General features: G+C 38.3%; 1 pseudogene; it reads left to right on the top strand.

The window, feature by feature from the left end:
* Positions 1 to 7597: 7597 nt before the first annotated feature.
* LOC144253803 (uncharacterized) lies at positions 7598 to 8607 on the top strand (annotated as a pseudogene).
* Positions 8608 to 22883: the final 14276 nt, after the last annotated feature.

Raw genomic sequence — 22883 nt, 5'->3', positions numbered from 1 at the left:
ACCCTTTTGGGTCTGTTAAGTATATTATCATGTCATCCGCAAATAGCGATAATTTAATTTCTTCTTTTCCTATTTTTATGCCTTTAATTTCTTTGGTCTGTCTAATTGCTCTGGCTAGTACTTCGAGAACTAAATTGAATAAAAGTGGTGATAGAGGGCACCCCTGTCTTGTTCCAGATTTTAGAGGGAATGCCTTCAGTTTTTCTCCATTTAGGATGATGCTAGCCTGAGGTTTAGCATATATAGCTTTTACAATGTTGAGGTAAGTTCCTGTTATCCGTAGTTTTTCTAGTGTTTTGAACATAAAGGGATGCTGTACTTTGTCAAATGCTTTTTCTGCATCTATCGAGATGATCATATGGTTCTTGTCTTTAAGTCTATTGATGTGGTGAATAGCATTTATTGATTTCCGTATATTGAACCAGCCTTGCATCCCAGGGATGAATCCTACTTGATCATGGTGCACAATTTTCTGATATGTTTTTGTATTCGATTCACCAGAATTTTATTGAGAATTTTTGCATCCAAGTTCATTAGAGATATTGGTCTGTAGTTTTCTTTCTTTGAAGTGTCTTTGTCTGGTTTTGGGATCAGAGTGATGTTGGCCTCATAGAATGAATTTGGAAGAGCTCCTTCTTTTTCTATTTCTTGAAATAGCTTGAAAAGTATTGGTATTAATTCTTCTTTGAAGGTTTTGTAGAACTCCGCTGTATACCCATCCGGTCCAGGGCTTTTCTTGGTTGGTACTCTTTTGATGGCTCCTTCTATTTCTTCCTTTGTTATTGGTCTGTTTAAATTGTGTGTGTCTTCCTGTGTCAATCTGGGCAAATCATATGCCTTAAGAAATTTATTGATATCTTCACTATCTTCTATTTTATTGGAATATAGCGTTTCAAATTACTTTCTAATTATCTTCTGTATTTCTGTAGTGTCTGTTGTGATATTGCCTTTTTCATCCCGTATGTTAGTAATTTGAGTTCTCTCTCTTCTTCTTTTCATTAGCATGGCTAAGGGCTTATCTATCTTATTTATTTTTTCAAAGAACCAACTTTTAGTTTTATCTAATTTTTCAATGGTTTTTTTTTTGTTTTAATTTCATTGATTTCTGCTCTAATTTTAATTATTTCTTGTCTTCTACTACATTTGCTGTTGTTTTGCTCTTCCTTTTCTAGATTTTTGAGGCATAGTGTGAGTTCATTTATTTGTTGGTTTTTTCTTTTTTTGAGGAAAGAACTCCAAGAAGTGAATTTCCCTCTTAAAACTGCTTTCATTTTGTCCCATAGATTCCGGTATGTTGTGTCTGTATTGTCATTTGACTCTAAGAATTTTTTCATCTCCTCCTTTATGTCTTCTGTAACTCATTGATCATTCAATAACATATTGTACATTTTCCATGTGGTGTAGGGTTTTTCCTTTCTTCTTTTATCATTGATTTCCAATTTCATTCCATTATGGTCAGATATGGTGCATGGTATTATCTCCACGTCTTTATGTTTACTAAGAGTTGCCTTATGGCATAATATATGGTCTATCTTTGAGTAGGATCCATGTGCTGCTGAGAAGAACGTGTATCCACTTGATGACGGTTGATATATTCTATATATGTCGGTTAAGTCTAGGTTGTTGATTGTGCTGTTGAGTTCTATAGTTTCTTTATTCAGTTTTTGTCTAGAGGATCTGTCTAATGGCGAGAGCGGTGTGTTGAAGTCACCCATAATTATTGTGTTGTGGTCTATTTGACTCTTGAACTTGAGGAGGGTTTGTTTTATAAACGTTGCAGCTCCATTGTTTGGTGCATACAAATTGATAATTGTTATGTCTTGTTGGTGGATGGTTCCTTTTAACAGTATATAGTGCCCTTCTTTATCCTTCTTGATTAACTTAGGTTTGAAGTTGATTTTATTCGATATGAGTATGGCCACTCCTGCTTGCTTCCGAGGGCCATGTGAGTGGTATGATTTTTCCCAACCTTTTACCTTCAGCCCTTCAGCCTGTGTATGTCTTTTCCTATCATATGAATCTCCTGAAGGCAACATATTGTTGGATTTGTTTTTTTGATCCAGGTTACTAGCCTATGTCTCTTGATTGGTGAGTTTAGGCCATTAACATTTAAGGTTACAATTGAGATATGATTTGTACTTCCAGTCATGCTTCTTTATTTATTTATTTTAGTTTGGCTAGTTTTACTTTTTGGTTATTTTCCTCCCCCTTTACTAAGATACCTCCTGTTATTGGTTTTGGGCTCTATTTTTCAATTCCTCTTCTTGTAGTATTTTGCTCAAAATACTTTGCAGTGCTGGTTTTCTTGCTGCGAATTCTTTTAGCTTTTGTTTATCATGAAAGATTTTAATTTTGTTGTCAAATCTGAAGCTCAATTTTGCTGGATACAGTATTCTTGGTTGGAATCCATTATTTTTCAGCGTTTGAAATACATTGTTCCAGGATCTTCTCGCTTTCAAAGTCTGTGATGAGAAATCAGTCATTAACCTAATTGGTTTACCCCTGAATGTAATCTGCCTCTTTTCTCTTGTAGCTTTTCATATTCTCTCCTTGTTCTGTATGTTGGCTATCTTCATTATTATGTGTCTTGGAGTTGGTCTATTATGGTTTTGAATGTTTGGGGTCCTGTAGGCTTCCAGGATTTGGCAATCCATTCTATCTTTCATCTCTGGGAAATTTTCTACAATTATTTCATTTAATATGCTGTCCATTCCTTTGGTTTGAATCTCTGTGCCTTCTTCTATCCCGATGACTCTCAAATTTGTTTTTTTTATGACATCCCATATCTCTTGAATAGATTGCTCATTGGATTTAAGCATCTTTTCTGTGTTGAATATACTCTTTTCAAGTTGATAAACCTTGTCTTCATTATCTGATGTTCTGACTTCTACTTGATCAAGTCTATTTGTAATATTCTCGTTTGAATTTTTAATTTGGTTTATAGTTTCCTGCAATTCTAGGATTATTGTTTGATTTTTTTTTTAAGATCTCTATCTCCTGGTAGAGCTCATTCTTTGCCATTTGAATTTGTTTGTTTAATTCATTTTCAAAATATAATTTTATTTCTTGGACTTGCTGTCTCACATCTTCTCTAATATTCCTTTCCATTTGAGTTAGGTATGCCTTGAGTTCTTTCCCTATCCCTGCTTCTGATGTTTCTATGTCCTCCTGTAGAATTAAGTTGTCTTGCATTGTTTGTACTCCTTTTCTCCCTTGTTTTCTTATGCTGTCCACGTTACTTTCCAGCTCTTTTTGATTGTCGTGTTTCTGCTCTCTTCTATAGCTTTGTTTTGGTTCTGTATTTCACTGATGTCTCTCCTTTGTGTTGTTAAACTATGCCTGCTAACTTGGATTCCGCTGGGAAGGAATTCCTACCTCCGAGCTCCAGTGAGGACAGTACTCTGCTATGGCGGGCTCCAGGCTCCTTGCCGGGGTGTCCTAATGGAGGGGTGTGAGTGGACTATCTCTGTTTGGTTTCACTCCCTGGTCGCGGTAGGTGGGCGGTCTCCAGCCGCCCAGTATCACAGGCCGCTGGCGGGTGATCGGTCGCCTGCGGGCAGCGTTCTCCTACCGCCCAGTTACGCAGGCAGTGGGTGAACTGTCGCTGGCGGGCCTGCGGTTTCCAGCCGCCCACTCGCGAGGGTCTTGCCTCTAGTCTCCTGGTTTCTCCTGCTAGTCTTGGTTTCTCCTGTTTTGTTGTTGCAATCTGTCGGAGAGTGGCGGTGGATACTTCAGCTTTCCCAGATGGTGGCCGCTGACTGCCTCGGTGGAGTGTCCGCTGTGGGGATGGGACTGTACTGCTTCATTCCCCGTCTGAAATCCCGTACTCAGCCCGGGGATCAGTGTGGGCTTGGCTGGCAGGATTCCACCTAATGGCAGTCACTAATGTCCCTGCTTGCTAATTAATCCCTTCTCTGCGGCGCCATGCCTTCTGTAGCTGCGGGGCAGGCCACGCGAATCAGTCGGCCTGGATCTCCGGGGTCCTGCTGTTGGCTATTGGAATATCCGGCACTCTATCGCTTTGATTTTTTCTGCTTGCCCCTCCCCCAGCGCTGGCTAGCCAGGTTTTGTTTTGGCTGCTGATGGGAGGAGGGGTTGAAGGTCAGGTGTCTCTAGTTTTCCCCTAGTCTTTATGCAGGCTCACTCTGATACTCCCTCCCCCGGAAAGCCTAGGAGAGATTTTATGCGAATTCCCCGATGTCTGGGGGGTGAGCTGAGTGACACACACCTGTTTTGATGTTGCAATCTGTTGGAGATTGGCGGTGTATACTTCAGCTTTCCCAGATGGTGGCCGCTGACAGCCTCGGTGGAGAGTCCGCTGTGGGGCATGGGACTGTACCGCTTCCTTCCCCGTCTGAAATCCAATACTCATCCCAGGGGTCACTGTGGGCTTGGCTGGCGGGATTCCACCTAATCTAAATTTCTAATTTGATTTATTGATTCCTTCATTTTGATAATTTCTTCTTGATTTTTTTCCAGAATATATATATTGAAGTGATCTTTCATTTTCTCTTTGATTTCACTTCTTACATTGCCCTTTACTCACAAGTCAGTTGAACTCTAAAGTTTCTAAACATCTTCTTTGACATTTTTCCACTGTGGTGTTGATTATTTCTGTATTTTGGTTTGTTTGGGGTATTGTTTTCCTTGCTTCATTATTTTGTTTAGGTGTCCACAGTCTAAAAGTATGGCTCTGAGGCAGGAGAGTTTGTACCTGTGTGAAATTATATTTTCCCTGATGCTTTGCAGTACCTCATCATTTAGGGGGGGACAACCAATGCAAACAAATATAAAGCATGAAACCAAACAGTTTCTGCTGTTACATCTATAATATTAATTGAGACAGTAAACAGAAATCATGTGGTCAGTTATTGCCCACAATAAAAATAGTATATTTGCAAAAGGATTTATAATTTTGAATGAATAAGGAGAGAAAAGAAGAGATGTAGGGTATGATGATTGTGAGGAATGAGAGAAAATAAAAATGAAAAATTAAAGGAAAAGTCAGTGGTAGAAAAAAAAGTTTATGGCTACTAACAGAAGAAAAGAGAGAAACAATCAAGGGAAATATATAGTAACTAAGAAAATATACATAATATACATATTTTAAAACAAAGAATACAAACCAAACTGATATATTCTAATCAAACATCCTAGACTTCAGAAGACTGAGCCATTGAGCTGGGGTTGTCTCTCAGTGGTGAAGCATTTACCTAGCATGTTTATGTCACTGGTTTCAATTCTCAGCACCACATATAAATAAATAATGAAAGTCCATTGACAACTAAAAAAAAAGACTGAGCCATGAAAATAACCTCCTTCAAAAAATGCTAGGAAAGGGACAAGTATGTATATTTATACGTGTTCATGAACAACTCAGCTCACAATTAAATAGGAAAAGAAAAAAAATGTGAACTAAGAGTTAAAGAATTTTTTCCATTGGAGTTTAATAAATTTTCAGCTTTCTATCTCAACAGTGTTAGGTGGGGTGGGCAGGAGTTTGAAGTCTGCTCCACTTTCCATGTGGAGTCACTGGAAGTGTTATGTGAGAGGAGATCCCATAGATGGAACTCCTAGAGGTGGGTTTAGGACTAAGTAGGCTCTAGATTCTTTGTTGATTTGTGATTTGTTTGAAGATTTTGAATTGGTGCATCTCTACAGCTTGGCATTCTGTTCTGTGCCAGGACACTCTGCCCTAATTATGTGGCAAAGGAGCTGATCCTTTGACCCCTCTTTCAACAGTGGATCCCATGTTTCCTGGTTTCTTGGTTTAGTCTCTAATCTCAGTCACACCTACTCCTACCCTTTCAAGTTCTTGGCCAGGCACATATCTCCCACCCTGTAGGCCACCAATGCAAAGTGGAAGGAGTAGAGCCTAGTGGGTTTCCACAGCCTGTAATCTGTATGCTCCTTTCTGAGTCTGATTTTCTCCTGGTAACTTAGGCATATTTTCTGCAATGCACTGAGGTTTTGTGAGCCCTATATTTAGGGCCCAGCTCATGTTTGCCAGGAGTCAAATCAGCTTCTATAGCTGCCAGCCCCTGTATGATGGCTGTAAAATGTCTCCTTCCTCTTTCCTATGAGGGCAGCTAGGTGACATGTGTCTTCTTTTGTGTATGGTTATATTGTACAGTATATATTTCAGGTTAGTCTTGCAGTGTCTTTCATCTCTGCTCTCTCCATCCCCAGACATGCCTCAGACATCCTACCTGTGTAGGTTCCTATAATTTCCTTATCCCTCCACTTTGCTTATAGGGGGACTTTTATGGCTGATACTAGTGGCAGCAGCAGTAGCATAGGAGATTTCTTATCTATTTTATTATCACCAACTTCCTGAGTCCTCTATCTGCTTTTAGTATCTAGTATTAATTTCCAGTAAATCACCACGCTCCTGTTTATATCTATCTTACTGAGAAAGCAGCCTATCTGCATTCTTGGTTTCAAGCTACAGATTAATTAGAAGAGATATCCTCTATCCTACCATCTTGACTCCTTCTCCTGTTATTTTAATTTTTTTTTCAGATATGTCTTCTCATCCAGCTGAAGAATTTTCACCAGAGCAGGGAATGCATTATTTTTTTTCAAAAGATGGTAATGGAAACTATGAAATTCAAAATTTAAGGAGAAAATGAAAAAGTGTGAGACAATTAAGGTCAGAAAATTTGTCATAATAAATATTGCAAATGTGTGATTATCATCCATAATGAAAAATTAATTTCATCAAGTATCAATAACATATGACATCTCAGAAAACAGCTCAAATTTTCCAGTCACTTTTGTAGACCTATGTGTGTCTTTAAATATATCTCCATAACATTTTCAATATCATACTTCTCTAAGAATTTTTGGAAAAATCTGCATTGTAGACTGTTCAGTGCTTTAGTTAGTAATTTAAATATTTTGAAATGTAGCTTTGGGTTAAACATTCACTGAAATTTTTCTACAGACAAGAATTTAGAAAATAAAAGAAAAAAATATTCTGTGACAAATGTTATTGTTACTTTATAAAAAGTCTATAATGGACAAAAAATTCCTTCTTGTACCAAAAAAGAATTTTAATGAATATGAGAATATTTGTTCTTATACACTATGTCTTACTTAAAATTCAGATACAGATATTTTTAGAGATCTCAACATTTATATTTGATGATACATAAATCATTTATCATTTATGATAAATTTTTTAAGACTATATAGACCTTAGGTCTCTATCTTAAGAAATTACCAGTATATTTATATTGGTGAAGAACATGAATTCTGTGAAACTCATAAAATATTATTTATTTTTTAATATTGTAGAAAACATCACTCTGATCATTTGACAAAGAAGCTCTACATACATAATCAATATGAGAAAGTTTCCCATCAGTGTTCACAATTGAGCCATCCAAGCATAGATATTCAAGAAAAGAATTACAGAAGTAAGGAATGTGAAAGAACTTTAAATAAAATTACAAGCATTACTGAACTGGAGAGAATCCTTACTGGAGGGAAGCCATACAATTTTAAAGAATGTGTCAAAGCATTTAAAGATTCTTCAATTCTTTATGATAGCAGTGATAAGACCTACATATATAAACAATGTGGCAAAGCTTATATGCAAACTTCAACCCTTACTAAACACAAGAAGATTCACAGTGGAGAAAGATCATATCAATTTAATAAGTGTGTCAAAGACTTTAACAATTGTTCAACCCTTATTAAACACTACAATATTCACACTGGAGAGAAGACTTGCAAATGTAATGAATGTGGCAAAGATTTTAGTCGAAGGTCAAGCCTTACTGTTCAACAGAGAATTCCTACTGGGGAGAAGCCATACAAATGTGAAGCATGTGGGAAAGCTTTCAATCAAAGTTCAAGACTTATTGTTCACCAGATAATTCATTCTGGAGTGAAGCCATACAATTGTAAAGAATGTGGCAAAGCTCTTAGTAGTAGATCAAGCCTTAATGTTTACCAGAGGCTGCATTCTGGTGAAAAGCCTTACAAATGTGAAGAGTGTGGCAAAGCTTTTAGTGTTATGTCAGGCCTTACTGTTAACCACAGAATCCATACTGGAGAGAAGCCATACAAATGTAAAGAATGTTGCAAAGTGTTTAGTATTAGGTCAAGCCTTATTGTTCATCAGAGAATTCATCCTGGAGAGAAGCCATACAAGTGTGAAGAATGTGGCAAAGCTTTTAGTCAAAAGTCAAACCTTATTATTCACTAGAAATCTCACACTGGAGAGAAGTTGTATAAATGTAACAGATGTGGCAAAACTTCTAGTCAAAACTCAACCCATATTGTTCACCAGCAACTTAATACTGGAGAGAAGCCCTACAAATGTAGAGAATGCGGCATGAGTTTTAATCAAAGAACAAACCTTACTGATAATTCATACTGGAGAGAAGCCATACAAATGTAAAGAATGTGGCAAAGATTTTATTGGAAGTTCAAGACTTATTGTTGACCCGAGAATTCATTCTGGAGAGAGGCCATAAAAATGTAAAGAATGTGGTAAAGCTTTTACTGTTAGGAGAAACCTTATTGCTCACCAGAGTATGCATACTGGAGAGAAGCCTTACAAATGTGAAGAGTGTGTCTGGCAAAGATTTTAATTGAAGTTCAGGTCTTATTGTTTACCAAAGAATGTATACAGGAGAGAAGCCACACAAATGTAAAGAATGTGGCAGAGCTTTTAGTGTTAAATAAGACCTTACTTTTCACCAGAGATTTCAAACTGATGAAAATTGATACAAATGTAAAGAATGTGGCAAAGCTTTTAGTGTTAGATCAGGCCTTATTGTTCACCAGAGAATTCACACTGGAGAAATGCCATACAAATATAAAGAATGTGGTAAAGCATTTAGTGTTAAATCAGACCTTACTGTTCACCAAAGAATTTACACTGGAGAAAAGCCATACAAATGTAAAAAAATGTGGCAAAGGTTTTAAGTATTCTTTAAGTTTTACCATGCACCAGAGAATTCATACTTGAAAGAAGCCTTACAAATGTAAAGAATGTAAAAAAAAAAGTGTTGCCATTAGATCGCAGCTTACTGATCACCAAAAAATTCATACCATTAAAAAAATGGCAAATCTTTTACACAAAGCTCAACGTTTTATGAACTGTCATAGCAATGAAAAAACCTACAAATATAGAGAATGTGGCAAAGCTTTTAAAAGAAACTCACATCTTATAAATCACCATAGATTTCAAACTCAAGAAAAGCTCTATAAATATAAAGAATATGTCACTGTTATTCAACATGAAAATCTCATGCATGTCATGTCTGCAGAAAATCCTCTGTTCAACATGCATTCCTTACAAAACAACAAAATATATATTATTGAGGAAAAACGTTAATAACAAAATTATAGCAAGGTCTTTATGCCCCATATATTTCTTAAAATGAGAGTTATTAGAATTTCTATAAATATAGAGAATGTGGCATTACTTGTAACTATTTTAAAATTAACTGAGAGTCATTAGTAGATTTGATAGAAATAGAGTAAGCCTCAGATATCAGTATAGTACTGATAACTCATCCCTGAGAAGATATTTTATTTATTATAATTCAAAGATTAACTAACACGCTCAGTCATGAAAACTGGAGAAAACATAATTTTCACCTAGGTAATTATTTCAAAGGAAAATGTCTCATTAATGAGAATTTTTATTTGGTGTGTGTGTGTGTGTGTGTGTGTGTGTGTCTGTCTGTCTGTCTGTCTGTCTTTTGTGTGGTGCTGGGATTTGAACCCAGGGCTCATTCATGCCAGGCAAGTGCACTACCACTGAGTCATATCTGTAGCCCTTTATATCTGTTTTTTTGAAGACTTAACAATTGAGTCTATGTATATTATGCAAGAATTTTGTTCCAAAAACAACAACAACAAAAAAGAAAAACAGTGAACATTTTTGTGTATATTCTGAGACTATACATGTCATATATTGAATCACATTGTATTAAAACTTATAGGTAACAGATCATAAAAAGATACTATCTTTTTTATGAAATAGTATAATGACATTTCTCTTGATCCTTTTAGGCATGTAATTAAACCTCAAATTATTTGGGGAATATTATTAGCTTTTAAATATTTATTTTTTTTACTTACTGGGAAACTAAGATAGCTATAGTAAATATATAGAAAGCTGATAATAAAAGATTTCTAAATCTTCAATTACTACTTCAAAATTCTATAAATAATGTTTTTTGACACCCTTTCATGTCAAAAACATTTTTGATTGAATTGATTTGAATATACAAAGTTGCAATCTAATGGTGAATTTTAGGAGTAAGAGATTTCATAGAAGATTATGTGATCATTTTGATTGGTGAGGCTATCAATGTTATGCAGGTCATAATGCATTCACAAGTCTTAGAATCTACTTATACCATATATGTTATGCAAGTTTTAGAGGGTCTACAGGTCATAGAGACTACACATTTCATCAAGGCTACTCATGTCATAAAGGGTATGCTGGCAATAGAGGCTTCAACAGGCTCCTCAGGTCATAGAGGCTACTGAGGTCAAAGAGACTATACAAGTAGTGAATTCTCAGGACATAATTATTGCTCAGACCATAGAGACTATGAAGGTCACAGGGACTCCTAATAGCATTCATGCTACTCAGACAATAATAATATGCAGGTCACATAGTCTATATTAGTCATTGGCTTACACAGGCCATAAAGTATATTCAGTCATTAAAGACTATATACAAGGTATAGAGGATATTCAGGCTTTTTAGACTAAGCAAGTCATAGAGGTCAAGCTAGTTATAAGGGCTACTAAGGTCATTTAAGCTACTCAGGCCATAAAGAATATGCAGTTCATAGAGGATATAGAGGACATAAAAGCTACACATAGAGGCTGCACAAATTATAGAGCCTATGCTGGTCATAGAGCCTATTCAATTTATAGAGGCTATTTATGCCATTCAGGCTCTGAAAGTATGGTCATTTCCTGGGGTCATATAGGCTAATGAGGCCATTTATAATATTCAGAACATAAAGTCTACTCAGGTCATAGGGACTGTGAGTTCACAGAGTCTACTCAGGCCATAGAGGCTCAGTAAATCTTAGAGTACATGCAAGTCATAAAGGTTACACAGGTTATAAGCTTCTGAGAACATAGAGTCTACACAGGACATAGTGCCTTTGCTGATCATAGGGGCTAGTATGAACATTAAGAATACTGAGGCCAAGTATATTAGGCAGGTAATACTCAGGTTATAAAATCTTCATGGATTATATAGTGTAGGCAGGTCATATGGGTCATACCAAGATCACAAAGGCTGCTTGAGTCATTTAGGCTTCCCAGGCCATAGGGGCCACGCAAGTCATAGAGATTTTGATGGTCCTAGAGGGTACTCAAGTATATAGAGGCTGCTAAAGTAATAGAGGGTATGCTGGCAATTGAGGCTTCAGGCCATAAAAGTTGCTCAGATTATAAGGACAACAAGGTCATAAAGGTTATGCAGATCATGGAAAGTTTGGTCATGGAAAGTTTGGTTATGATTCATGTCATAACGGTTGTGCAGGTTAGAGAGTCTACCCATGCCATAAGGGCTACTAATGCAATTTATGCCACTCAAGCCATAAGACTACACAGAAGCCACAAAAGTCACGAGGACTACTCAAGTAGTGGTGGCTTATGCTGAACATAGTGTATACTCAGACCATAGAGTCTAAGACTTTCAAAGAGGCTACACAGGTCATAGGGGGCTACTAAAAAATTTAGTCTACTCAAGTCATAGAGGTGACTCAGGACATAGAGGCTGCTTAAGTCATTTATAATACTTGGGCTGTAGATGCTACACACGTCATAAGGGTTATGAGGTTATAAATGTTAAACAGATCATGGAGGGTACTCAGGTCATAATTGTTGCTCAGGTTTGAGAGACTACACATGTCATGAGGGCTACTAAAGTCATGCTATTCAAATCATAAGACTACAAGATAATAGAGGCTACAGAGATCATTTAGACTACTCAGATCATAGTGGTTATGCCAAATATAGAATATACTCAGATCATCGAGACTAATCTAGTCATAGAGACAACTAAGGTCATACAGGCTACTTAAGTCATTTAGGCTATTTAAGTCATACTGGGTATGCAGGCCACACAGAGGCTAGCCAGGTCATAATGGCACCTGTTCTCATGGTGACTACTCAGGTCCTTTTGGTTTCTGAGGCCATAAAGGCCATGGTGTTCATAGAGACTTTGCAGTCCTAGTCATATAAACAATGGAGGTCAAGGGTGCTATTTATTTTAGAGGCTATTCAGGCCATAGGGACTGGTGCAGTCATACAAACACTTGTCAAAGAGACTATGCATATCACAGAATTTGCATTGGATATAAGTCTACTCAAATTATATAGGCTCTTTGGGTCATAGAGGGTATGCACTCAATAGAGGCTACACAAAAAAATAGATGTCATGCAGTCATAGGGGCTACCCAACCCATAGATATTATGCAGATCATACAGGATATCAGGTCATAGAGGTCATTATCTTCATATATTCATAATATTTTCTTTATATATTATAATAATGTAATAACATTTAATATTAAATAAATTAAATAATAAATTTAAGTTTTTCTTTATATATTATAATAAATTAACTTAGATTACAGAGGTCATAAAGGCATCTCCAAACACTGAAGCAATATAGAATAAGTCTACTAAGACCATAGAAGGTGCTCAGATCATTTATATATTCATGCTATAAAGGTTTTCACAGGTCTTAGAAACAAGGCTATACAGGCAGTTCAGATTACTCAGGTCATTTAGGTAACAAGACCAGAGAGCTTTATAAAGTCACAGAGTTACTCAGGTCCTAGAGGCAATCATATAAATAGAGGCCACACAGACCATACAGGATACTCAATCCCTAGAGGTTATGCTGCCCGAGAAAACTCAGACCAGAAATTCTAAGCAGGTTATACAGGCTTCACATGTCATAAAAGAAATTCTTTTTAGATATACATGACAGTAGAATGTATTGTACATTATACATACATAGAGTATAACTTCCCATTCTTGTGGTTGTACATAATGTGGAGTTACACTGTTCATGTATTCATATATGAATATAGGAAAGTTATGTCCAACTCATTCTGTTTTTCCTCTTCCCATTCTCCTTTTCCTTCCTTTTCCTTTGTCTAATCCAATGGATTTCTATTCTTCCCTCCCTCCACCCTTATTATGTGTTAGCATACACCTATCAGAGAGAGCACCCAGCCTTTGTTTTGTGGGATTGGCTTATTTCACTTAGCATGAGAATTCCTAGTTCCCTCCATTTACCAGCAAATGCCATTATTTCATTCTTTTTATGGCTGAATAATATTCCACTGTGTATATATACCATATTTTCTTTATATATTATCTGTATAAAGGCAACTATGTTAGTCCATAGCTTACTTATTGTGAGTTGAGCTGCTATAAACACTGATGTGGCTGTGTCACTGTAGTATGCTGGTTTTAAGTCCTTTGGTATAAACCAAGGAGTGGGATACCTGGGTCAAATGGTGGTCCATTTTAAGTTTTCTGAGGAATCTCCCTCCTGTTTTCCAGAATTGTTGCACCAACTTTCAGTCCCTCCAGCCTTCTATAAGTGAATCTTTCCCCCCCACATTCTTGACATTATTTGTTGTTACTTGTATTTCTGATAATTGCCATTTTGACATTGTGTGTGTGTGTGTGTGTGTGTGTGTTTTAAATTTTTTGAGTTCTTTATATATTTCTGGAGATTATTGCCATATCTGAGGTGCAGTTGGCAAAGATTTTCTGTCATTCTGCAGGCTCTCTCTTTACATTCTTGATTGTCTTTTGCTGTGAAGAAGTTTTTTTTTTTTTTTTAAGTTTGATACCATACCATTTATTGATTCTTAATTTTATTGCTTGTGCTTTAGGAGTCTTACTGGGAATTTAGTTCCTAAGCTAACATGATGAAGATTTGGGCCTGTTTTTTCTTCTAGTGGTTACAGAGTGATGTATGGGTCTTGAAGGGTCCTTGGATGATAGAGACTATGCAGGTCAGAGGAGCTGGATATATTATAGGTTACTGAGGTCACAGAGGCTATCCCAGACATAGAAGGTACTGAGAAAACAGTGGCTACTCAGGTCATAGATGTTTTATAGGTCCTTGAAGCTACTTATTTCATACAGCTTACACAGATCTGGAGGACAAAGGGTCTATTGAAGTAATAGAATATACTGTGATCACTGAGGTAAGGCTGGCCATAGAAGCTACCTCAGATCATAGGCCATAGAATTTGTATAAATCATAGAGTAAATGATGGTTATAGAATCTATGCAGATTAAAGAGGCTATGCATTTCATAGATGCTACTTAGGTCATAGAGGCTACTTAGATCATCTAAGTAACTCAGGACAGAATGATTATGCAGGTCAAGGGACTATGCAGATATAGAATTTAAAGTGGTCACTTAGGCATCTCAGGCCATAAAGGCTATGGAACTCATAGAGGCTGTGATGCTCATAGAGTTTATTTCATAGAGGCAACAGTTCATAGACACTAAACAGTTATTGGAGGCTATGCTGTTTGTAGAGGCTATACAATTTATACAGCAAGCTAGGACACAGAGTGTACATAGACCATAGAGATGCCAGAGATCACAGAGGCTATTCAAGTAACAGAGACTACTAAGGTCATAGAGGGTGCACAGGGCAGAAGCTACTCAAGACAGAGGTTGTGTAGGTCTTAGAGACAACTCAAGCCAAAAATAATATGAAGGTCATGGAAATTACTCAAGCCTTATAGTAATACACAGGAGAAAGGGACTACTAAGTTTCTTTAGGCTACTCAGATCATAAAGGTTATGCAAGTTATAGAGACTGCACAGGACATACAGGCTACTCAGCCCATAGATGCTTCCTAGGTCATAATACCTGCTGAGGTCACATATGCTCCTTTATGATACTCAGGGCAAAAACCTGATGCTGTGCAAGCCATAGAAGTTTCTTCAGACCACAGAAGCTATGCAAAGCCACAGAAGTTGCACTGGCCATTCAGTCTGCAAAGGCCCTAGTGACTACCAAGGCAATAGAGGATATACACAGAATACACAAATCCCTCAGGCTCTCATGTCATAGAGGCTAATCAGGGCATTGAGAGTACTCTAGACATAGAGGCTATTCAGGCCACAGATCATTTAGACAACTCAAGATTTGAAGACTGGGCTGGGGTTGAGGCTCAGTTGGTACAGTGCATGCCAAGCATGTGTGAGGCACTGGATTCAATTCTCAATACCACAAATAAGTCAATAAATAAAGGTCAATCAACAACAAAAAAATTATTTTAAAAAAGATTTGAAAATTATGCTAGTCATGGAGGCTTCACAGGTTGTAAAGGATACTTGGGTAATAGTGACCCAGCAGGTCATAGAAGAGACTCAGGTCATTTAGGCTACTATGTCCTTTATGACTATGAAGCTCTTATTGGCTACACAAGTCATAGTGGATACTAAGTCATAAAGACCAAGCAGGCCATAGTGGCTGTTGAGGTCATAGAGGTTATGTAGGTCACTTAGGCTACTGAAGCCATAAACACTACATAGTTAATAGAGGCTACATAGGGCATAAAATACTCATGACAGGGGTATTACCTATGTAATACAGAAGCTACATAGGTCACCAGGACTAAATAGGTCACAGAGTCTAAGCAGATCACAGAGGCTACATTCGAAGTGGATACTTGGGACATAGAGGATGCACAGGTCATAGAGGGTAAAGTAGTTCATAGAACTATTCAGGACCTTTAGGCTATTTAGGCCATAAAGGCAATGTAGGTTGCTATCAGGTTAAAGAGGGTTTCCAGGTCATAGAGGCTACTCTACTCATAGAGAATTCTTAGGCATCTATGGTCATGGAGTCTACTTAATTCCTAGAGGGCACTTATTTTAGGGAACAAAGACAGTAGTGGATACTCAAGCAAAAGGTGCTAAAATATCATAGGTGGCTTTTCAGTTCATCAAAGCCACAGAGGTCAAATAGGCTACTCATGTCATAGAGGTATCTCTACAGCCCATAGGGGACGATACACATTGTACATGTTATGCAAGTCATAATAACTACATATGACATAGAAGATACCCAGGCCATAAAGGCTATGCTGGTTATAGATACTTCAAAATTTATTGTGGTTATTCAGGTTATTGAGGCAATTGAGCCTATGCAAAATATAGGAACTACCAGGTCTTTTAAGCTACTCAGGCCATAAAAGATTAAGCAGGTCTTAGAGGCTATACATGTAATAGAGGCTACAAATATCCTTAGGACTACTAAGAGTGTTTATACTATTCAGGCCTTATAGTCTTCAAAGACAAAAGAGCATAAACAGGACATAGATGCTGCACATTTCATATGGTTTTTCTAAAGTCATACAAGTCTACACAGGTCATAAAGGCAACTCAGGTCATAGAGGCTACTCAGGTAATATAAGTTATAAGGTCATAGTGGATAGTATAATACTTTTGGCTACTCAGGCTTCACAAGTACACAGGTTATAGAGGCTATGTAGATCACATAGTATATGCAGGCAATAGAGGATACTCAGGACATGGAGCTCTTTAGATCATAGAGGATATTGGGGCATAGATTTTTCAAGCCCTAGATGTACTTGAGTAATAGAGGCTATGTAGATCATAGAAGATGTGGAGGACATAGAGGCAACTCAGATCATTTAGGCTACTCAGACCATAAAGACTCAGGAGATTATAGAGACTGAACATGTCATAAAGGCTATGGTGATCATAGAGACTTTGCAGAATATAGAGGCTTCCCAACTCAGATATTATGCTGGTTGAAGAGGCTACTCAGAAATGTAGATGTCTAGGACCACAGCCAATGTGTAAGTATTTACAAATGTGATATTGAAATCCTGAAACTTATCAATGATCATAACAAACCCACTGACTGCCTGGCATATAGAATTCATGTACTTCCAGGAATTTCTCCTTCTCTGTTCCTATCAGGAATGACATAAGTCTGCCTCCAATAGGTCAGTAAAATTCCATCCTGGTTGTCCACACCTTCTGTGCTGAAACATGTAACTTACCTGAGCATCTCACTCTCCCGGAGATTCCAGAAGGGGCAGGGTCTCAATGGGACCCCTGACTCCTCAGCCATGACCAATCATCTAGTTTTTAGTCGATCCTTGGATGGTTACCTTCAATTCCCCAAGTGTGGGCCAGATTCGTCCTCAGGAATGTGTGCTTCTTGGGGACAAGGCTAGGATTGGAAATGTTCAAAGTGCCAGTGGTAGGTATCACTTCACACCCCAGATTCACCCTGAAGCCATATCACACCAACCCCCTAGGAAAAGTAGTTCTTCAGGGAATTATTTCCTCCCCACTCCTTCCTGAAAATTTTTAGGGAGCTTATATGTAGCTACTTTTAATCCTGGTGGTCTCCTACTGCATTATTGATATATTTTCAGAATATATTTGCCATGGTTCCTCTAGGGTTACTTCAGGTTAATGTCTTCCATGTAACCCCTGGCTGCTCAGATGTAAACAATTCATCTCTTCTTTGTAATGCTCAGGTAAGGGTGATTCAAATACCATAAGGATGGGCTAGAGGAACCTTGAAAAACATGTAGGCACAAGACCCTAGGCTGGGTAAAGGGCTCCTCTGAACATGTACAATTAACATCCAGCTCCATCTTGGGCCAAGTCTGCCTAACACCAAAGAGAAAGTTGTTTTCCTGCTTCCTTAAATATCTTCCTCATTGTCATGTTAAGAACATACTCAGAGTGAATAAACTCCCATGTTTGCATTCTCAGTTTCCTATACCTCACTGTAGAGACTTTTAATTCAGTTTTACCCCAGTTGTCCTTGCATTCAGGCCAGGGTAAGGCATTTCCTGTGGCCTCTGCCTTCTTGTGGTGGATTCATCTTATCCATCCAGCAAGAAGGGAATGACTTCTGGGGTGCAAGAAGATGCCCTAGATGTATCAGTGTGTGTTCCTAGCCCCAGATAGGCATCCACCCATGCAAAATTTTCTTCCCAGGTCAAAACTGGGGCCAGGAATTCTCACATCCTGGAAGAAATGTTGTTCTTTCCCTGAAGGTTTACTCCCTGAGCCTGCCTGAAACAGCCTCAGGCTGTTTACAACTAGCATCTTTTCATCTGGGTCTCCTACTCATGGGATAAGTAAATTAACCCCACTTCTCCCATGGATTTTGAGTGGCAAAGTACTTTTTTTGGCCCCTGGATCCTCAGGGGTGATCAACTGTTCTTGTAATTTTCTTAAATGTAAACAAGGGGAGTTAATGACAATAACCCACATTTGGCTCACAAGTACCCACAGGAATGTGTTGGTTTGGGACAGATTTGGGGTGCAGGCTTCAGTGCATGTGCACTGGATATCCTGCCCCCATCTGGGATCCAGCCTTACCCACTTCTTGGGAAAATCAGTTATGTCAGCAATTTACATCTCCCTCTTCCTGACAGGAATGGCCTCAAGGTGACTACAGCTGCATGCCAAGTGTCAACTGAATTTGTGGTCAAACCTTGACTTCAGTTTTATCTCAGTGCAGTACCTGTCTCTCCAGATAGGACCAATGTTTCTCCATTTATATCTGACCAAAGGAGTCTTATTCTAATGCTGCAATGTTGGGTTGGAAGAAACCTCCAACTTCATGACCCAACACTAGGTGTAGCATTCTATGCATGTGCACCTAACATCCCAATTCCAACCTAGGCTAAGCAATTTGTACCATGTAATAAATAGTTAATATAACAAATAGTTTCACTTCTGGTAATTTTGTGTTCCCTTGTTTGGACAAAAATGGCCTGAGGATAACTACCACTGGCGCTTTGATTACATAAGTCTCCTCTATTATGTGTTAAATCTTTTACTTTAGTTTACCCCATGTATCCTAGCAGTTCCTGCTGGCCAATTTTCTTCATTCAGTACTTGACATCCTAGCTGTAACCAATCCATCTCCTTGTCAGCCTAGCCATCAAAGAGTAAACCCTATGACCTAAAGTTGTACCTGGAATCTATATATGTGCACTTGAAATCCCACCAAAACCAGTGTAGATATGGCAAATCCTCTAACTTGAATATACAATTCTGGTCTTTCAAGGAATTTCTTCCTCCATTTTCCTCTCACAATGGTCTTTGTGAGATTTTATTTTGATTTGCTGATTATATTTTGCAATTTTGCATCCTGGTTGTCCCCTAACTCTCTGTTGAACCTTCAGTTTTCCTTATTTTACTGGGGCTCCATAGGGGAAATCTCTTAGTATAGTCATTGGCTCCCCAACTTTGACCCATCCATCCAGTTATTACTCTGGCCTTGAGAACTACCAATGGCCCAAATGTGGGAGAGAAGAGCCTTTAGGAATGTGGGACTCTGGGATAAAAGTCTGGGTACTTAATATCCTAAAGTCTTCCTAGAACCAGATTAAGCCAGTTTCCTAAGAAAAGCAGTTCTACTCCATCTAAAAACAGTTCCTCCTTCTTCCTTCCTGGAATTACATCTGCAGCCTCTGACAACTTTAATCCTGGTGGTCTCCTTTGTCTTGAGTGATAATTTTACCTTGGTTTTATCCAGTTTCCTGTAATGTTATTGCAGATCAACATGCATCATGTGTAGACATGAAAAATCCTCTCGCTCTTTTTCCCAGCTGCCCAGATTTGACTAGTTCATCCAGAAAAGGATAATTTCAATGCCATTTTATTTTAATAATTTTATATACCCAGAGAAGTTGTTATTATGAAATCATGAAATACTCAGAGAAGGATAATTTCAATGCCTGTCTGCCCAGATGTAACCAATTCATATATGCTTTTTAAAATATCTATGTTTTTTAGAAGTAGTTGGACACACTACCTTTATTTTGTTTATTTATTTTTATGTGATGCTGAGGAGGCTGTGCAGTTCATAAGGATACCATTATTTCAGAAGTTAAATAAACCTTAGAGGTACTTCAAGCCATAAAAATTGTGATGCAAGTTATCACCTGATCAACTTCTATGACCAGTGTAGCCTATTAAGGTCATTTATGCTACTTTGACCACAAAGGTTATAATCATAGTAGAGGCTACACTGATCATAGTGGGAACTCAGACCATAGAAGTTACACCATTCATAGGGGCAACCGAGGCTGTAGAGGCTACTGAATTCATTCAGATTACTCAGGCTAAAAAGCTATGTGTACCTTCATGGTTCTGCAGGAAATAGAGGCTAATAAAGCTGTACAGGATACACAGGCCATAGAAACTAAGCAGATCATAGAAGCAACAGAAGATACAGAGACTATGCAGGTCATAGAATATAGGCAGGTCATATGGGATGCTGTCATTTAGATTACTCATGTAATAGAGGCTACATGGTTCCTAGAGGCTACTCTGGCTATAAATCTATGCAGGCTATTGAAGATACACAGAATATATAGGAAGTGTATGGCATAGAGGCTATGGTGGTCCTAGAGGCTACACAGGTCATAGGAGAAACTAAGGTTATTAAGGCAACTTAAACAATAGATGTTACTCAGGCCAGAGAGACTTTGCAGGCCATAGAGGCTCCTCAGTTTATTTATGCTACTCAAGGCATAAAACTTACACAGGTCATAGAGGTAAAGATTGTCAAAGTGGCAAAAGAAGCAATGGTATGTACAATGTTATACAGGTTACTAAGGATATAGTGGCTATGTAGGTCACAGGGACTACTTCTGACTTCTAGGCTACTCAGGCTAAAGCCCTTATGTAGGTATGTAGGTCAGAGAGGCTGTTCAGGCCACAGGCAATAGTTAGGTCATAGGAATTATTTAGGTCATACAGGCTATACAGAATATAAAGGCTATTGAACTCAAAGAGGTCACTCAGGACATGGAGGCTACATAGGTCATAAGGGTTTGAAAAGATCAGTTAAGCTACTCATACTCAAGAGGCTACACAAGTCATAGAGGCTACAGGGGATGCAGACACCACATAGAAAATGTAAGATATACAGAACCTTCCAACTGTGCAGGTCATATGGAATACTAATGTCATTTAGGCTACTCACATCATAAGGAGATGCAGGTCATAGATTCTACACAGGTTGCATAGGCTACTTAAGTCACTTAGGCTACTCAGGACACAAAGCCAACACAGATCACAGTGGCTGAACAAGCCAAAGGGTTACACAGGTCATGTCAGACATGCAAGTTCTAAGTGTTATGCAAGTCATTGAAGCCACACACAGATCATAGAGGCTACACAGGTCATAGAGACTTTTCAGGCAATAGACTCTATGCAAGACATAGAGTCTATGAGGGAAAAGAGGTTATGCTGTTATAGAGGCTACATGTTTTACACAGACTACTAAGGGCAAAGAGAGTATGCAGGCAGACAAGACAGATAAGGTTATAGATGCTATGAATGCCATATGGGGCTACTCAGGCCATGGAATATATGCAGGCCACAGAATCTTTTCATGCCATGCAGGCTACAACAGTATTAGAAGCTATGAAAGTGTTAGATGCTACACAGATCATAGAAGTTATGCTGGTCACAGAGGCTACAAAATTCCAAGAAGTGTCTCAGAACATAGAGAATACACAGTCAATAGAGGCTACTTGGGTCACAAAAGCTACAAAAATCATAGGGGCTACTCACGAAATGAGGATTCATAGGTCACCATGGTTATGCAGGTTATAGAGTGTGCACAGGTAATAGAGGCTATTCAAGCCACAGAGATTATTCAGGCCATGGATACTACTCAGAACATTGAGGGTATGCAGGCTATAGAAGCTATACACATCCTTGGTCTTATTAGACTAATAAGACCAAGAGTCTACACAGGTCATTAAGACAAATCATAAAGTCTATGAAGGTCATAGAGGCTACACTGGTCATAGAAGTTGATCAAGTGATAAAGGCTACACAGATCATAGAAGCAACTTAGGTCGTAGAGGCTATACAAGCCAAAAAGTGTCTTTAGACCATAAAAGCTACTGAGGCCATAAATCCTATGTAGGACACGGAGAATCCAGAGGTTATAGAGTCTACTAAGTTCACTGAGGTGTGTAGTGCATAAAGGCTACTCATGTCTTAGATGCTATGAAGGCCATAGAGAGCATTCAGGTCATAGAAAAACTACTAAGCCCCTAGAGGCTAGCCAAGCCATAAAGGCTATTATCTTATAAGGGCTATACCAGTCATAGAGGATGTGCAGCCATAGAGGATACACAGGTCATAGAGGCTATAGTGTACATAGATGTTACTCAGTTCATACTCAGGAGGAAGAAGGAGCAAAACCAAAGAAGGCTATTTAGACTATACATGCTACACATACTAAGGGAGTAAGGCACTAGAGTCTTAGGTCATAAAGGCTCTGTAGGTCATAAAGTCTCTGGAGGTCATAAAGGCTCTGAAGGCTGCATAGTTCAGAGGGGCTACTAATGTCATTTATGCTACTCAGACCATTAAGTCTACAAAAGTCATAGGGAGCATGCTGGTCATAGTGGGTATTAGAGCATAGATAGTACACACATTAGGTGTACTCAGACAATAAAGGTGATACAGGTTATGGTGATTGAGCAGTTCATGGGGTCTATTTGGGCAAGAAGGTCTGTACAGTTCATAGGAGCTTGAGAAACAATAGAAACTAGGCAAGTCATAGAGGCCCTGTCAGCCATAGAAGCTAAGCAGGTTTAGAGGCTTTGAAGTCATACAGGTTTTAGTTGTCATAGAAGCTACTCATTCCACAAATTCTACTCAGGTCATGGAGGATACAAAGGCAAAAGGTTATTGTTGCTGGAACTATTCATGTCCTAGAGTCTATTCATGTTATAGAGGATACTCAGATCATAACAGCTACTCAGACAATAGAGGCAGAGCAGGTCATAAAGGCTACATGGGCCATAGA

The sequence above is a fragment of the Urocitellus parryii genome, chromosome 3, assembly GCF_045843805.1.
Source record: "Urocitellus parryii isolate mUroPar1 chromosome 3, mUroPar1.hap1, whole genome shotgun sequence".
NCBI classification, from domain to species: Eukaryota; Metazoa; Chordata; class Mammalia; order Rodentia; family Sciuridae; genus Urocitellus; species Urocitellus parryii.
This window is presented reverse-complemented; position numbering and strand designations above follow the sequence as displayed.